Raw genomic sequence first — 12574 nt, forward strand, 5'->3', positions numbered from 1 at the left:
GCTTATGCTGAGCTCCAGCAGGAGCCTGCCCTGACCAGAGACGGAGCTCAGAGCTCACTGAGCATGTACAGCACAGCCGAAGTGGGGCAGCCACACCCCCCTTATCCTATTCCAGCCACTGTTGGTAACACGTACAAAGGAAGTACTTGGTGCATTACTTTAAATATACTTATTTTCTTTTTGGTTTCCTTGGCATCCCATTGTCCAGCTAGTTTTGATGCGATGTCCCTTACTGCTGAAACTTACCAACCTACACAGCCAGGTTTCAGGGTAGCCTCTTTCATTAGATAGCCTGGCTTTGAACAACCATTTTAAAAAGTTGCTTTATAGCTCAAAGGATTTCCAGTAATACACTATAATGTAAACAGCTGCAGAGTACCTAGATGAATAGAACAGGCTGGAAAGATCATGCTTCTCTGTGGTTGTGATTTTTTGAAAGCGTTAAAGGATGGATAAGAAATAATCTATGGATAGATTTTAGCTAGACTTTGAAAAACCTTTCGATGAAGTTTCCCACAGGAGACAGTTAAGGAAATGAGGAAACTAAGGAGTGGGAGTTAAACTCCTGTGAGGGATTAAAAACTGGTTTAGAGCTTGGAAGTAAAGGGAAGAAATAAATGGCCAATTCTCAGTTTGGAAGGAGGTTAATAATAGGATGCCAGTGGGATCAGTACTAGGATTGATGATGTTCTGTAATCATTACCTGGAAGACAGGATGAATACTGAGCTGGCAAAATATGCTGATGACATAAAATTATTTAGGTTAGTTACAGCTAGGGAAGATTTTGAGAATCTCTCCAGAGGATCTGAGGAAACTAGGTAAGTGGGCAACACTGACAAAAGAAACTCAGACACACAAAAAGTAAAATATAATGGAAAGGCAGTTTAACTTAGTTTAACACCGCTGGGTTTAGAATTAACAGCAACTTCTCAGGAAAAGATCTTGGCATTGGTATATGCAGCTCACAGAAGACAGCTGCTGAGTGTGGAAGGCAGTCCAAAGTCTAAATAAGGTGTTTGGTGAATAAGGCACTTGGCTGAGTGAAGAAGAGGATAAATGATACACAAGATCTCGTAATGCCATTAGACAGTGCGGTCCCAATCCTGCAGCTGGATTAGTATGGGTGGATCTATGCAGAGCTCACCCCATCACATTCAGTGGGATACTTCATAGGCAGATCTAACTGGATATTTGATGGCATGCCAATGCAACAGTTGGGAGAAGACTGTCTCAGTTACTGCAAGAAGAGTAAAGTGCAGTGAACAGTGCCCTGAAGTCTGGCTCTCCACATCATAAACAGTAGGGCAGGAAGGAGAAGACTCTATGGGGCTTCTTTCTCATAAGTTATCTTTGGTAATTAAGTCTGCTGTGACCCCACTCATGTCAGTGGGCAGGAGTGAGTGGAATTGAATGGGAGTGAGTGGAGCCTAATGTTTCTGTACTGCAGTGGTTGGGGGCAGTATGGAGCACTAGGTTGTGATGTTTAGGCATGCTTGCAGATTGTGGAGAAAACCCTAAGTTTGCCTTAGTTTATGCACTCTTATGGGCTCAGCATGAGACAGCTACCTGAGGAATAACTCCAGGATCTGGGAGGATTTTGCAGCCTACACTGAATCTTGGGTTTCCATAGCTTCACTCCCAGTAGCACCTGAGCAAATTATGTTCAAAATTAGCTGGAGTGCATCCACTTGTGTTGCTGTCATACTCAAGGATTGCAGACGTACTCTGAGAGTCAGTCTCCTACTCAGCTCCCAGGGCAGGGCATCACCTGTCACCCTTGCTTGGGTCAAGCCATGTCTGAGCCCTATTTGCTCACATGGACTAAGCTTTTTGCAGGCATTTTAAAGGCTGCAGATAAGCTTCTCATGGGATGCACAGAAGGGGACCTAACTCGCATGAAATCCAAAGAAACAAGGTGCCAAGACATTTTGAATATTCCATGAGGTACCTATGTGCACTTTTAGGTGTCTAAAAATCTTTGAAAACCTGAACCCTAATGTCTGCAGCAACACTAAGACCAGGAATGAGTGGCACTGGATGGCAGTCGAGCAGCACATGTGAGAGTCAAATAAAAGACGGAGGAAAAAGCAGTTGTGTACCTTTCCTTGTTCTGGCAGAACAAAGGAAGGCTTTTACTGGACTTAAAAAGCCACAACTTAACTGCAGAATGGATCAAATAAAGTGAGATTTTTGTTATTTATTTACACAATGCCCCAGTGAACTGGGTGAATTTGATATTGTGGGAGGTCAGTCTGCTGGGAACTGGTGTTTCTAGCAATGCCACCCATAATTACGCTAGCTAAGGAAGATATATATATATTCACTTCATTTCAGCCTATATTATATAGAATATCTATAATTCAATATAGGATGAATTTAAGTGAATTAGGTGCTTTAATCATCTAAAATATCTGGCATGAGTTACTCTGAGGGCATGGCATCAGAAAAGTGTGTGTGTGTGTGTGTGTGTGTGTGTGTGTGTGTGTGTGTGAAATCATTTTCTGATCCCAAGATACTCTGAGGGCATGGCATTAGAAAAGGCAGGATGTTTGTTTACTTTAATATGGCAGGTTTTAATGCATTTAATGTGCACAATATATCTGATCTTTTGCTCAGTTCAAGGCGGTAAGAACTAACGCGGTTTTCCTTCTCATCTCCATTCAGTGGATATTTCCACATTAGGAGCTGATCCAGGTCTCATAAATTTAGGGCTGAGATTTTTGACTGTTTATAACTTTGAGTTTTCCAAATTCAATAGAAAAATCCTACAGAAACTTCAAACTCCAGAATTAGAAATAGCAGCACCCCCAGTAGCCTATAAATCCAAAATGCTGTCTCCTTGGAATGTCATCTGCTCCTTTCCTGGTTTATTATTTTAATTAAAAATGCAATTAAAATTTATTGCACCACTTATTAACCATGGAAAGCAGAAATATGAGAAGAAACAGTGTTCTGCAATTCAAAGAAGTTGCTATGTAACTTTATTATTTAATTAAATGTAGTGATATTATTGCTAGTGCCAGACCCTTAGTCAGCATAAACCAATAAGGAACGTAGTGCAATAATAACACATATTAATTGCCAGATACTTATCCCTCCTCAGTGCTGATAAAGTCTCTTTGCACTGTAAATTTTAAGAACTTACAAACATTGTTGCAATATGGCTGACTGGTATGCAAGTTGCAGGGGGCAGAGAAAGCTTGCATTTTGGATGACTGACTTTTAGAAGATAACTAATTATTTCCCAACTTTTTTTAAAGAGAGTTATTTTTTCCCTCCTGTTATTTGGACCATGACCTCCAACCATTTAGCAGTTACAGCAGTCAACGATTGTTTTTTTTGTAAGCTTATGTTCTGCAAGCTCTCTATGGTTATGTTCTAGAATGGTAATTTTGCGTATTCTTTATCTGCAGACTAGGCCTGTGCAAAGCAGCTAGAATTCGCTTCGGATTCAGATTTGGCCGATTTGGGGGACAGTGATTCGATTCGGTGATTCAAATCACTGTCCCGATTCGATTAAGCCGAATCTGATTAAGCCGAATCATCCAGGCCCTTCCCCCACATCCCCCGGCAATGGCTGTCCCCGCCCCAACTCCTGGCACTTGTTAAAAAAAAGCCCTGAATCTGCAGGGGGGCAATCCCAACTGCCCCACACTGCATGGGGGGCACTGCATGCAAAGCTCTCCAAATCTTCTGCATAAGCCCCCCCAGCCTCCCCACCCATGGCTGCCCTGCCTGCCACAGCTCCAGCCCTTTAAGAAAAAAAAACAAGAAAAACCCGACTCATCACTCCTGCCAGTGGAGGGGGGGAGGGGGGTGATCCCTGCTGCCCCTTGCTGCCCCACGCCATGTTGGGGGCTCTGCTTGAGCCCCAGAGGCCCCAAGGCCACTGCAGGACTGGTGAGTCCTGGGGTTTCTCCAGTTTTTTTTTCCTTAAAGGGCTGAAGTTAGCCTGGGTCCCCTAATTTGATTTGGATTCAGAGATTCGGCCACCAAATCAGGCCGAATCTCCTCCGAATCGAATCACCACCTGACGCTTCGCACAGCCCTACTGCATACCCTCATTAATACACATTTTTGGAGGTTTGGGGGTTACTCTAATTTTTTTTTACTCTTTGTGGTCCCAGATGTTACTGTTTTGGGTTAAGTGTAAATGGCAGGTGGATCAGATTTGGTGTTCACTGGCCCTCCCTTTCAAAAGTGTGAGGTTTGTAGAGGTACAAATACTGCTAATGCAAAATTATACACAGGTCAGCAAAGGGTCAGCACTCACTGTGAGCTGTGCAAAGATCTGCAGTGAGTGACCCTCAGTTTTAGAGGGGGAAAAAAAGACATGAGTGCAAAGAGTAGGTGAGAGTCCAGATTGGGGTCACTCTCTAGCTCGCTATAAGAGGTTCAAGTCTGATATTCACTAAAGCTAAAAGAACTTAAAATTGCTTGAACCTATTATTGAAACAGAACAGGGTCTAAAATAGCTTGGGTAATATAATGAACCTGGAGAGGAGGACTGGTGTTCTCCCTGGTGCCAGGAGAGGAGTAGCAATAAACTCTGGTATTGCAGAATTGAGGTGACAACCCTTGGCAGTTGTGGAGGAGCAACCCCTGGCAGTGCCAGCCGGAGTAGTGCTCTCCAGCAGCAGAGTGGCAGCAACTCTGGTGCAGGTCTCCCTACCCAGCGTTTGCTATTTTAACTGGTGTAGGAGGTGGTAGAGGCCCCAGAGCAGAATGGCAACCTCTGACAGCGAGGAGCAGCAGGGTCTTTTGGGCTGGGCCTCCCTACCCAGCACCTGCCAATGTTGGTTGGTGTCGGTGGAAGGGCCCTTACCCTACCACCTAGGTGTGCCTCCCTTCCCCACTGTCTCAGCAAGATGGTAGCCCCCATGGGTTGGTTTCATAGTTTCATAGTTGGTAGGGTCAGAAGGGACCTGAGCAGATCATGAAGTCCAACCCCCTGCCACAGCAAGAAAGAGTGCTGGGGTCAAACGATCCCAGCAAGGTGTTCATCCAGCCTCCTCTTAAAGACCCCCAGGGTAGGAGCCAACACCACTTCTCTTGGAAGTTGGTTCCGGATCCTAGCTGCCCTGACAGTGAAGTAGCGCTGCCTGATGTCTAGTCTGAATCTACCCTCTGCCAGCTTGTGACCGTTATTTCTTGTCCTTCCTGGTAGTGCTCGGGGGAACAGGGACTCCCCCAGTGCCTGCTGGTCCCCCCTGACTAGTTTGTAAACAGCCACCGCCCAGAACTGGACGCACTACTCCAACTGCGGCCTGACCAGTGTCGCATAGAGGGGGAGGATCACCTCCTTGGACCTGCTTGAGATGCATCTGTGGATGCATGACAAGGTACGGTTGGCCTTCCTGACTGCGTCTCCACACTGCCAGCCCATGTTCGTTTTGGCATCAATAATGACTCCTAGATCCTTCTCTGCCTCCACACTGACAAGAAGGGAGTTGCCCAGCCTGTAGGTATGCTGCTGGTTCTTCCTCCCCAGGTGCAGCACCTTGCACTTGTCAGTGTTGAAACCCATCCTGTTCTCATCTGCCCACCCCTGTAACCTGTCCAGATCCAATTGCAGCCTGTCCCTCCCTTCTAGCATGCCCACTTCTGCCCACATCTTAGTGTCATCTGCGAATTTGAACAGGGTGCTTTTTACCCCCACGTCCAAGTCACCGATGAAGATGTTGAACAGTGCAGACCCGAGGACCGAGCCCTGGGGAACCCCACTGCCCACATCCCTCCAGGCCAAAAAGACCCATCCACCACCACTCTCTGGGTGCAGCCCTCCAGCTAGTTAGTGACCCATCTGACTGTGTAGGCATTGACACCACAGTCTCCTGTTTTTTTAATGAGAATGGGGTGAGAGACTGTGTTCCCTGACTAGGTCCTATCTGACTCTAGGCCTAGGTGCGCCTCCCCTGAGGCCTACTGGGGTCCCAGTGCGGGGGATGACCCAGTCCCTGCTCAGAAAAATGGAGGCACAGAAATTGTTAAATAGGTTAGCTTTACTGTCTGGTGCAACGACCAGATTTCCTAGCGTGTCCTACAGAGGCCTCACGTTACCCGTCTCAGAGATTGCTAACTGAAGTTTCAGTTAACATTCAATAGTTACTGTTTTCTTTCCGGCTGTGCATTTATTATTCCCTTTTCCCCTGGAAGAAATCCTGTTTTAGTTGAACATTGCTCAGGAGTGGGACGTTTGTTCACATTAGAACTGTTGAAATATGGTTTCCCAATTTCTGTGTGGGGCCTGGAGCCAGATTTTAAAACTTTGGGTTAAACCCCTAAATTTGAACCCAGCCCTTGTTCTTGTCATCCAGTGCCCGGCAGAAGGCAAAAGGAAGAGTTATCTGGAAGTTTTAGCTGTAGATAAAGTACCATCCCTTTGAAATTGTCACCTATGTCAAAAACAACTCCTCTAACACTGCCAGGGAGTAGCATACCTAGGGACAGTTGAGCATGAGGGGCACAGGATCAGTGCTGGTTGCTGCTTCCATCTATCTGTTGCCACTGACCAGGGCTGCTTGTTATGCCTTTTCTACCAGTTGTGAAATGCTGGGAGGTTCAGCATTTCTTGTGATACTCATGCAAGCAGCAGACCTGTCACACATCCTACTGGGCTGTTGGCAGAACATGCAGTCCTTTATCCTGGCTACTTGGGCCACCTGTAGTACCAGGTTTTAGGCATGTAGAAAACGGTTGCTCTGTCTTCCCTCCTCTAGAGTAAGGGAGCCACTGGTTAGGAAGGGAAGGCTGAGAACAGGGCAAGCTTTGAGAAAGGACAGGATGGTGTGCATGCACGTAGAACAGGGCAGGGTAGTGCTTCGACCAGTGATGACTGAAATCCTCAGCACTTGAAGCATCTGAATTTTCCTGCTTCAGCGTATAAACTGACCTCAGACTGTAGAGTACTCTTGTTTGTGGACCAGTTATCTGATAGCCGCTACTGCATGGAGTCTTGCAGCTCCCTCTGAAGAACCTGGGATCAGTTCTGCTGGCAACGGGACACTGGGTTAGATCCCGTCTGATGCAGCCTGGCAGTGCCTAGGTTCCTAAGGGCATCACACACACAGTTAGGCTTGCGTGCTGCGAGGGCTGCTTTCCTCTTTGTTTTGCAAATAGTGTAAGGAATGCAGGACAGATATAACATGGCCACAGTTGCTCAAACCAGTAAAGCAAGCATGTCACTTATTTCTACACAGGCTACAAGTGATGAAGAAACACTGGAGGAAGTCATCCTGGAAAGGAACTATAATTGCACCCTATGGTCACAAAGGAGAGGCTCTCTTGTCATGAGGTCACTGCTGCATAAAAAAGGTGTTGCTTGTGCAAATTGCACAACCAGAACCTAACAAAAATCTACCCTCCACCCCTTTCTCGCACATGGCTTTCCATGGAGAAAGTATAGCCAAAAGCAATGCCTAGTTTATCCATAAAATCAGTGGAAAATTTGAAATACAGAAGACAACATGTCTTTAACTTTTAAAGAAAAATGACACTGTTTCAGACTGAAAAGCCCAAGGAGGTATGTCAGGTATGGCCTGCTGTTCAGCACCCTGTCAGGTGTCAGTGATTTCTGCATTATAAATGAAGTACAAATGACAGGTCACAGAAGATCCTATTCAGTGTCAACGAATATCAGGCCACCTCTTCTGAATACAAAAAACAGGAGAAAGGAAAAGGATTATGTATTGACAGTTTAAAAACCACAGTGCAAAGAAATGGTTAGCAATTGATGACTTTTTTTTATCCGTTGATAAATACAGTGGGGTACTACCTGTCATCTTTTACAAGTATTTATGTATCAGTTGCCCTTTCAGCGTTTTTTTCAGAATTACTGATGCTATAGTGCAGTGGTTCTGAACTGGGGGTACATGTACCCCTAGGGGGTATGTGAAGCCTCATCAGGGGGTACATGAGATATATTTCGTACATTGTCTAACACAGGTCGAAGGGCCTAAAAAATTAATTTCCCATTGAAAGGGGACACGTGAAGTCTCACTCTGAGACCAAGGGGTATGTCAACTGAAAAAGGTTCAGAACCGTTGCTATAGTGGAATCATAAGCCCTAAACAGAATTGGGACCATTTGGTGCTGAGGGCTGTATCAACACAATCTCCATTCAAAATGTCCTTTACCTACTAGCATTCATTGACATTCACATTAAAACAGCCAATGCCATAAATTATCAGTGATCTAAAATGTTCCTGTTGAGATTTTAAATGATCTAAGGATTTTCCCTTAAAAACATGAACTAAAGAGGGAGGAAAAATAAAAAGAGGGACTCTTTCTTACCATTTTTGCAACTATAGGATGTAAAGAAGGCCTGAAAGGATTTTTTTTCTTAAAGTGTGTCATTTTAACATTGGAAATGCCAGAAATCTGGGGTGACACTGCTGAAGTCTGTGAACATTTTGCCATTGACTTTAGCAGATCAGAGGTTCATTAGTTCAGTATAATTGTTCCTGGTTGGTTAAAGCTCTGCCACTGAGGAACCCAAAGATGTGGCTGGGGAGCTCTCTCAGCCCTTAACTGAATGGAGAGCATTGCCAAATGATCTAAACTTGCTTCCAAGAAGCTGCAGGGCTCAGAAAAATGGAAACACTATGAAATTGCCACCTCCTTCTTCTCAGACCATACCAAGATAGTCATTGTGAGCATCTGTTGCTTCATCCCCAGGCTCTCATCTGTGTGGTCCTGCAAGACTCAGGCCTCTCCTTACATGTTCCATATATAATCTCACACAGGCACACATGAAGCTGTGAAGCAAGTTGGATGCCAGAAATATGCAGGTGATACCTGCTGCATACTATCTTTACAGCAAAGCCACATTTCTTCCTACCTGCTTAGTCAAAACCAGTGCTGGCTTAAAGATCCACTGAACCCAGTCAAGCCTAAAGATCTTACAACCTTAAAAACAACTCTTGCTATGGAGGGAATCCACTCTTGGACTGCTAGATCCCCAGGTGCTGAGTATGTGGGGGCCCAATGGCCCTGGCCCCACTAATTGGATGGGACAGTCCTGAAATGAGAACATCAAGTCCCAGTCCTGGGCCGCATGACTCGGGGACATAATTTGTTTCAGATTCCCAGTATCGTGCAGGGATCTAGGTCTTCCGTTCCCTGTGCAAAAACTTGTGAAACGGTGGGTTTCCTCTTGCAGGGTGGCAGAGTTCTAGCCTGTATGGGGTTGTGGGGAGCTGGACACAGGGAGTACCACATGCATGTGCACACGCACCCATGCACGGGGCCAGGAATACAGCCCCAGGCAGTGGTGGAGAGTGGCTCCCCACCTGCCTGCAGGTAAGTCTATGGGGGGGGGGGTGCAGATTGAGGCCCCCATGGTAAGGGAGCGAGTGGGGCAGGGGCTGGACCTGGGGGGGCAGTGCCCAGCCAGGACAGTACATGGAGCTGGGGCCGGGGCTGGGTCCAGGAGTTGTGGCAGAGCCACGGGCAGCTCGTCCAGAGGGTTGGGGGTAGGGAGGGGCAGGCAGCTTCCTGCTGCTTTGCGCACTCCCATGGAGGGAGGCACAGGGAACACGTGACCCTCAGATTTGTGTGCAGTGCAGGGGTGGATGCAGGCTGCCCACTGCAGCCTTGGGGCTCTCTACCCTGCTGCCCCCTCCCCCTCCCCCTGTGCTGGCTGCACTGCCATTGCGAAACACCCCCTGCCCACCTGGGAACAGCGGGGGTGGCGGTGTGAAGTTGTGCCACCCACGGCTGCCGGGCAGGCAGAGGGCGCCTTGCCATGGTGGCATGGCCAGCATGGGGCTCCTGGGGGAAAGGCAGCAGGGCCAGGGAACCCCGAGCCCACAGCTGGCAGCTCACATCCGCCCCTGCTCCCCTGTTTGTTTCTTCTCCGGCCGTGCCGCTGCAGGGGGAAGGCATTGTTTTAGGCCCCGCAGACAAAAATAAAAATGTTGCCTATGTCTAGATTGAGCAGAAAGTGGGGGTCCTTCTGCAATGTTGTTGGGATGCAAAATATCAGCAGTGACTGGAAGCACCCACTCCCAATTGCAGCAGGCTGAAAGATGGCATGCCATGCTGCTGGACATAGACCTGATAATGGTGAGACACATGCGTATCGATGCTGAAAGACAAACACTTAGATATGGATAGGATGGGTTAGATAAGGATAAGCCTACTGTCGGCAGGGTATTGGACTAAATGAGCTCCTGAAGGCCCTGCCAGTTCTGTTTTCTTGATTTAATATCACCTCCACATTTGACTGACTGCAGCACTGATCTTGAAATAAAGTCACACACCCTGCAAGAGCATCGATAGATACTATGTTTTGTCTTAGCTTAACAGCACTGGTCACCACGACCAGATCAACCCCATGTTGAGTACTGGCATCTTCCTGTACAGTCCCTGGCCCAAGCTCCCTCTCCCATATGCAAAGCCCTCTGGAGGACTAGTCCGCATGAGAGGTTGCCTCTCCTGCCACAACCTTAAAGATTTGAAGGACCCTTTTCCAAATAAAAGATATCACATCTACCCAAAGAACCTTGCCTGCCTTTTCCAAATCCTTTTTTCAACCAACAGTGTTACAAATACATCATGCCACCACTGTCAGTTCTTCTTTTGTGAGGATAGCTCTTTAAAAAGACGCAGAGAGTGAGGAACATGCATCCTAAAGACAGGCTGTTATTTTAAAACAGCTGAAATATATCATCTTTCCAGCAGCCCAGAAATAACAATGCAGAGCGGCTCTGCTCTCTACAGTCCCGGCAGAACCACGTGTGCATTCTGCTTCCTCCTAGTGGCCAAATGCTGCGGCACTGAAGCTGCCGGTGTGAAGGCTGTGACAATCGCTAGAATTAGGCATGTTAGATGCTTGACCATCACCTCAGCTGCGGAAGCCTTGTTCTCTGCTGTTTCAGGAACCTTCACGGGTCTCATTATGAACGACCCAAGCGACATGGCTTCAACCCTTCCCATCAAGAGACTTTCAGTCTAATCAATCCCACTGCTCCATTATCTCCTAGGCCAGTGGTTCTCAACCTTTTTTCTACCAGGACCCATTTGTAAACATCAAAGGCCAGTCCTGACCCGCTGCCCCTCACTCCCAACCCTCTGCCCCCAGGCTCCAGCCCCCCAGTGTGTGGGGCCTGGGGGCCCCAAGCAGCCCCTTGCAGCCTGGAGCTCTGCCAGCCTGCAAGGAAAAAGTCAGAGTTTCCCCATATTTTTAACCTTTAAAGGAGAATCCATTTTTAAAGTTTGTTCACAACCCTTTCATATATTCTTGCAACCCATTTTTGGGTTGCGACCCATGGGTTGAGAAACACAGTCCTAGACCTTGCTGTCAGTCCCTCCTTTCTGCTTTTATGCCTCCGTTTCCCTTTCCATCCTGTTCCTCCACCTACACCATGCTCTCCTGCCTCCTCCCAAATGTTTTTCTCTGTCACACACACAATCCCATACTCATCTGTACATCTGGATCTATTCCTAGGCAGACAAGATTTTTTGGATAGATCCGATATCTTTTATTAGGCCAACTAAAATAGTTGGAAAAATGGTCTTAGACCAACATGGTTACAACCAGCACCCCTGGATCTACTCTCCCTTCTCTCAAATCTCTGGAGGGCAGATTATCCGCTTCAGGACTGAACTCTTAATGAATGTTTTGTCCCCAGATGATCTTGAGCGGAGACTGCAAACTGTGGGCGGCAGGCCCAACAGCTGTCTTTCTGCTCCGGCCACCCCAGCATTGCACCCAAGCTCAGTAAATAGAAAGCGAGAGGCAGCACGGTCCTTAATGCTGTGGGGAGCGGGCAGTCCTTCCTTCTCCATCCATGTCATGGACAGGGCTGGTCCAAGGGTAATTGGTGCCTTAGGCGAACTGTGTGCCTCGGTGCCCCCACCACGTCCAATACAGAGGAAAATAAGAAGTCTAGAATGAACTTTTACGGCTCGGTGGGGAGAGCAGCCTGGAGACTGGCCCTGAAGCCCCAGCGCCCGCCACGGCTCCAGCCCTGTGGGTGGGTGTGCTGGGCAGGAGTGAGGGGCACCGCTGGCCTGGGGGCAGGGGCTGCAGGTTGGGAGTGAGGGGCACTAGCAGGGCTGGGGGCAAGGCCGGTCCAAGATGGAGCCGTAGCCAGGCAGGGCTGTTATTTAGAATGATGCTCCTGTCATTTTGTTCTGCCTATCATTTTGGTGCCCCCAAATTTTGGCGCCCTCCTAGTTCACCTAATAGTTGGACCGGCCCTGCTCATGGGAGGAAGCCCATCTGAAACGCCTGGAGATGGTAAAGAACTGGGGTCACCGAGGAGGCCACCTTTGCCACGGAGGGGCCCCCAGCCGGAGAGAGAAAGAAAGGTGCGACAAGCAAAGCAATCCCGCAGCACAGCGCGCGGAGGCGCAGGAGGGGGCGCGCAGGGCTCCCTGGGGCTTGGCAGGGCTTCCTCGCCTGCGTGTCTGCAACCAAAACCAGTCTTTATTTGCAGCTCTCGGGTTGTAGTCCAGCTTGGCCCCGGCCAGCACCACGGAGCCCGTCTGACGCGGGGGCCAAGAGCTCCCCGGGGCGGCAGGAGGCCGAGAGCGCCCTCAGCACCCCCAGCGGGGCAGCAGCCGCAC

Source organism: Alligator sinensis, unplaced genomic scaffold, assembly GCF_000455745.1.
Source record: "Alligator sinensis unplaced genomic scaffold, ASM45574v1 scaffold2194_1, whole genome shotgun sequence".
NCBI classification, from domain to species: Eukaryota; Metazoa; Chordata; order Crocodylia; family Alligatoridae; genus Alligator; species Alligator sinensis.